Raw genomic sequence first — 6,846 nt, 5'->3', positions numbered from 1 at the left:
TTGTTTGTGACCTAGTGGGTTCAACCGAAGAGGAAATAGTTTGACCACTACGTCTCTAGGCACCCCCTCTGAGGTTGGGCTACTAATTAGGGGATGTAGTGTCACTTGCCACAATGTTTGAAAATACTATTACTTTGGGAGCTTTGTTTTTAAGTATTATAGAGTGTGAATCTCGCTATCTTTATTTGGAATCTTGGCCTTCGGTTAGATTTATTGTAGTTATTTTTGTTATGGGTTGTTGGCTAGACTTTGGGGGGGTGCCTACTTTGGTTGTAGCCAATAATTTGAAGTTAGTGTTAGCTGAGATCACATATTAGTTTATTGGGTTTCTCTAGGTTCTCAGGGCCATATTTGGAAGGATTAGTGTGTTCTCGGTGGAGGGGAGTGAGAGCACAACCTCACAGCTAGTTGTGTTCTTCTGTAGTCAAGGTGGATGCATATTGGAGGGGTGTATGCCTCGGTTTAGTGAGCGAAACTTGTGGAAAATTAGTAACCAGTGCACCATCAGACTCTGTGGGCTTACAGTTTGGTTGTTAATGCCTCACTAATTAGGCAAGGAAAGAAGAGGGATGGGCGATAGGGGCCAACATGATAGGCACCTTGGGGAGGACCTAGGCCAAGGGCAGGCTATCAACCCCAACCCAATACGCACTCTTGGTACGAAGGTGCCAGTGATCTGTTGTTGAATGTTATTTTTTTTGTGCTAATTTCAAGTTCAAAATTAAAAACAATTGCTCATCATTTGCTTCATGTGCATAGGTTTCCTTATGGTTTTTTTGAATGTTATAGGTAAATTTGTCAAGTTTTATGTCAAATTCATGAGCAAAATAGCTTGTAAATAATGTGTTGAACAACAACAAACAAATATACAACAAACCATCAAAATGAACACTTAACACAATGTTTTGATAAAGGAGTTCACCCCTCCTAGGTTACATCTCTTTGGTCCAGCTTCCATGGCTTGGGCCTCTGTATTAGCTCAAAATGGAAAAAAAATGATGTTTACAATGCTCTACTGCTCCTGAAACCTGCTTCAATGTGCTCAGCACATCCAAATCATCTAGGAATGACTTTTTCTTAGCCAAAATTGGTAAAAAATTCCAAACATTATGGCCTCTTCAGTTTCCCCTAGGAAAACTCCACCAAAACTAGAGAAACTCCAGCTAATCGCACCAAATTTGTAGAAATGTTGAATATATCGAACCCACCAAAAGATCCGCCAAGTTAAATTGTGCTTTAATTAAAGATAAGCATTATTTAATTAGTGTTAAAGAGCAGTTAACGTGTTAAGCACGTGGTTAGTGCTAACCATTGGCCTCTGGTTTTGTGGTGGTGGTCACATGCGGAGGGGGTTGGCCCTCTCCTCCCCCCAACTTCCACGTGCTTAAACATTAAATATAAATTGTGACCGTTGTATGGTAAGAACCAATAGCGCGGCATAGTGGTAAGACTCTTGGCTTGTGTGGGCGAAGTCACAAGTTTGACTTCGGTGACTTGCAAATAAAATTTTGTCACTGTGCACTAATGCTTATAGGCTATTGGGGATGGACATGTGGTAGCCTCTGGGCTTGCCACATGTCTCCTCTTCATTGGTGCTCCCCTGTCCAATAAAATAAATCCAACTCATCAAACTATAGACCAATTGAAATGCACCACTGGGCATGACCTCACTTGTCGTTGACCAAACTTTTGACCTGCAAAGTCACTTGCCACGTCAACAATACAGACTGCCGACTGTGCAATGAGTGTACTTTTTTTTTTCAAAATTCCTTTTTTTGGCAAAGCGGACAGAACGTGATATATTTTTCATACGAGCTCCATTTTAAGTGAAACAAGTTGCATTGGGATCATGTCACCGAGATGCACGGGTCCTTCAGGTTTTGAGCGATTCTGAGAAATTTGATTTTTGAGCTAAATATTGATCACCTGATCATTCCTCCTCACTGGAAGCCTTTTGGACCCCCAAAGATACTATCAATTGTTGAACAGGTGAGGGTACATCTCCCTCACCTTCTCAATCTGCATCCATTTGGCCTTAGAATGACTTTGTCCCTTGAATCCCACTCGAAGTTATTCGACATTCCCTATCTTTAAAGTTCTGGTTCTTCTGTCAAGTATGAGATCTTGTTGTAGTTCATCAAGATATTCTGGTGAGAAATCATCTATTGATGGCAGCTGAACATGCTCTCCTTGATCATCGATCAAAGGAGCTCAAAAAATCTCAAATTATCAACATTAACAACAAAGTATATATGCATATAAGGAGGAAAATCTACCTTAAATGCATTGTTACCAATATTTTCCATAATTTTAAAAGGATCATAATGGATTGGACTCAACCTTTTACCTTCCCCTTGAAGTCTCTCTTTGCTAATATATAACCAAACTTCGTCACCAACTTGACACGGTGTTTGTCATGCCTTGCCTTGTAGTTGCTTTGACTCTTTTCAAGCTGTTCTTGCACTGTGTGATGTATCAACTGAATTTTCTCAATGAACTTCCTTGCCTTTTCAATGTCATTGTGACCATCCATAGCGACATCTTTCTCAAAGTTGAAGTCCAATGACGATCTTGGAAAGTACCCAAAACATGTCTCAAATGGAAATGTGTCTGTGGAAGAATGCTTTGCCCTGTTGTATGCATGTTGTATGTATTGCAACTGTTCATCCCACAACTTGGGATGTTTGCTACAATATCCTCTAAGAAGATGAATGACTATCCTATTGACCACCTCAGTTTGTCCTTCTGTTTGCAGATGAAAGGTTGTACTCTTCTTCAACTTAGTGTCCATCATGTCCCACAAATTTGACCAAAATTCCCAACAAATCGAGAATCTCGATCACTTACAATGGAAATAAGAAGACCAAAATGAACCCAAATATTTTGAAAGAAAAGATGAGTTGTTTGTTCAACTGTAATTTTATTTTTAAATGGCGTTAGAATACACATCTTGTTGAACATGTCTACAACTACATATAAGTAATCATGACCTTTCCTTGACAATGGAAGACCTCCTACAAAATCAATTGAGATACTCTCCCATCAACGTGAAGGTACTGGAAGTGGAGTGTATAAATCTAGTTTCCTATTGCTAGGCTTACTTATTGCACACAAAGAACATCCTCTAATGAAACGATATACATTATGAAACATGCGTGGCCAATAAAAATGCCTTTGGAGATTCATTATTGCCTTGCCTACACCAAAATGTCCAGCAACCAATGAAGTGTGTGCCTCCCTTATGATATTGTTTCTTTCTCCCTGCGAAATACATAACTTGTTCAAGTGATACAACAAATTGTTATGTACATGGTAATGTAACTCTTCAATATGGTTTCCTTGCCTCAATATTGCATACAAATCTTGAAAGTCATGATCATATGCATATGTCTCAATGTAACTTTCATGTAAAATAGAATTATGCTTGAGTATAATAGATGAATTTACAATAGGCCTAGAAAGCATATCAACTACCTTATTGTAGATTCCTTTTTTGTACTTGATAACAAAATGAAACTGTTGTAGAAAACCCATCCATCTAAAGTGTCGTGATTGTTGCAACTTTGATTGTGATTGTAAGTACTGCAATGGTCAATGGTTGGTATGGATAATGGTCTCCTTCCCCATCAAGTAGTGTTTTCATTTTTTAACACTTTGTACCAATGAGTAAAGTTCTTTGTCATAAGTGGGATAGTTAGTCACAACACCATTAAAAATTTCAGAATGAAATGAAATAGGCCTACCATGATGCATGAGAATTTCTCTTATGGCATAATCACTAGCATCCGTTTGAATCTAAAATGGTTGTTTAAGATCCGGAAAAGCCAATATTGGTGTTGAACTAATCTTTTGATTTAAAGAATCAAATTATTTTTTCTATGCATCTCCCCAATGGAAGACTTTGTTGACACTAGTCAATGCATGTAGTGGAGCTGCAATGGAAGAAAAATTAGCAATAAATTTCCTCCAATATTGTGTTGCCCCTAGAAAGCTTCTTACGTCTGTAACTGTATTGGGCTTGGGACAACTCAAAATGACCTCAACCTTATACAGGTCTATCTTTAGCTCACCTCCTCCAACAATGTGTCCCAAATACACTAAAGAAGTCTTGCCAAATTCACACTTTGACATCTCTAAAATTAATTGTTCTCTTCTCAAGACATCAAGTACTTTGGTAACATGCATGACATGTTCATCTCGGTTTTGATAAATATGAGAATATAATCTAAGTAAACAATGACAAAATCATCTATAAATGGTCTCAATACATCATTCATAACTCTCATGAAAGTAACTGGAGCATTTGTAAGACCGAAAGGCATAACAAGCCACTCAAAAAATCCTTGTTTAGTTTTAAATGCGGTTTTCCAAATGTCCTCTTCAGCTATTCTAACTTGATGATAACTACTTCGTAATTCTAACTTAGTGAAATACTTTGCATACCTCAATTTATCAAGAAAATCATCAATTCTTTGGAGTGGATAATGATTATTTACCATTATCTTATTCAGTGCATTGAAATCCACACACATGCGCCAAGTCCCATTCTTTGGCACCAAGACAACCACATGGCAAAGTAGATGGGTGTATGATACCTTTGTTCAACAATTCTTGAATTTGCTTGTTGATTTCCATGCTCTCCATGATCTAAATGCGATACATGTCAATGTTTGGAAGTGGAACATCTTTCTACAGCTATATCTCATATTGAATTTCCCTCTTGGGAGGTAACCCCTTTGTTTCCTGAAACATGTCACCATGATTTCTTACCACATCAAGCAAATCATATTTTAACTTATCATCACAACCTTCAAAAGATTCATAATCTATATCATTCTTTTTCTTGATCATGAGAAGCACAAAATTTTTACTTGCATTTACTAGTCTTTTCAACTACCCTGCATTAACCAAAGAAATGTTTAACTTTTGGTGATGGGCTCTCACAATATACTCCACTCCATCCATGAGCAATTGATATTTGTTCTCATGTTGATAAAATACCACTTTCCTATCATACAAATATGGGCTTCCCAAAATAATTCCTGAGATGCCAAGTGGAACTACATCTAACTCAACTTCAACAATGAATTTTTCCGTAATGGTAAACCTGAATTAGCATTTCCTTGTAACTTGAAAAATTTGCATTATTGACTATCCAACCCAAACAGTATGGCTTGTGATGAGGTACAGCTTCAAGGTTAAGATTTTTGACCAAGTCTTCTAAAATTAAGTTTGATTGTGACCCACTATCAAACAATGCATCAATCTTTGTATGATTTGAGATTACCCTTACATGGAACAACTCTATCCTTGATTCATCCGGACTGTTGTTGTGACTATGTGAGGAACTAGTTCTTTCTATAGCTTCTTTTCCCTTTGTGACCATGGTTGAAATCTTGGTCTCGTCACAGGAATTGGATAAAAGATCATGTTGTGTGCTAGTGGTCATCTTTTGTTTCCCCTTATTGTTTGGTTTCTTAGGCCTTAGTTTGCGATGTAGTTCCAATAGTGGGCTTCATCATGCCCCTCTTTGGAACAATGTTTGCATGTAATTTTCTCCCCTTCTTTCCTTACACTTGCATTCTTCTTTCCTTTCCATTTTCCACCCTTCTCTTTCTCATTACCCTTGAATGGATTCTTCTTACTACCCTCTTCCTGAATGTTCTTTCCTCTTGCTTCAAGGTGCATGGCTTACGCACATACCTCATCTAAATTGCTTGGATTGAAAATAAGGATAGTGTGTTTTAAGTAGGAATGTAAACCCCCAATGTATTTCAATAGTGTATCTTGGGAATCCAAGTTTACTCCAAACAACAAAGCCCTTTTCCTAAACTCCGGGGTATAGTCTTGAACTGTTTGGCCCTTGAGTTGCCTAAGATTTTTCCAACTCATAATGGATTTTTTCATGTAGGCTAAAGGATAAAACTGTCTTTTAATTGAAGAAACAAATTAAACCCAAGAAATGGATATCTTACCATGAATTCACATTTCCTCTTGAGCCTTTGCTTCCCACCAAACTAGTGCTACTCCTTCTAGCCTCAATGAAGCCAACTGAATATTTATTTCATCTTCTTGAAGGTTCTAAATTCTGCAATAGACCTCAAATTATCAAATCCAATTGTCTAACTTCTCTGCATTTACCTCACCATTGTACATGGCAAGTTCAAACTTAATGTCCAGTTTGAGTAAGGGAGTTTTTCCTTTTGGGGTTTGAGAATGAGTATGAACAGTTTTTGTGGTGGAAATGGAAGATAATGTTGTTTGTGATGATGAGGATGATGAATATGATGAGTAATATGATGAAGATGGTGGAGGCTTTCCTCCATTACCCTTTTAATACTTCTTTTCATTTTTTTTATCTTCTGATATTCCCTCTCCATGTGGGGACTTAAAACTCTCTCCATCCATCCTAGTATTCGTCTCTTCATAGAGGACTCTAACAAGGTCAGTTAAATCATAAAAAGCTTTCTTGAATGCTTCCTCTTCTTAAAGACCTTCAGTCTCTCTTACTCCAAACATGATGGCTTTGGATTCAAGCTCAGATTTTGGTACTGCTTGTACCTCCTCAATCTCAAATGAATGTAAAACTTGAGGTGCTTCAAGTGCAGCTGAGATTGAAACTTTGAGTGGTGATTGTCACCTTATGGCTCTCCTTCTTCTCGGCATTACCTCGGGATTTGCAACCAATAGTTTCCCTTCTCCTCTCTGCAACTTTAACCTTGTAAGCATCAAAATTTTGCAACCATTAAAACCCTACTTGCACAAAACTCAAGCAATCAAGAGAATAACCTTACTCTAATACCAACCTTGAACTGTTGTTGAATGTTAGACTTGTTGTGCTAATTT

This window comes from Pinus tabuliformis, chromosome 5_2 (genome assembly GCF_031772625.1).
Source record: "Pinus tabuliformis cultivar Carrire ecotype Pingquan chromosome 5_2, CPIR1, whole genome shotgun sequence".
NCBI lineage: Eukaryota > Viridiplantae > Streptophyta > Pinopsida > Pinales > Pinaceae > Pinus > Pinus tabuliformis.
Note: the sequence above shows the minus strand (reverse complement) of the source record.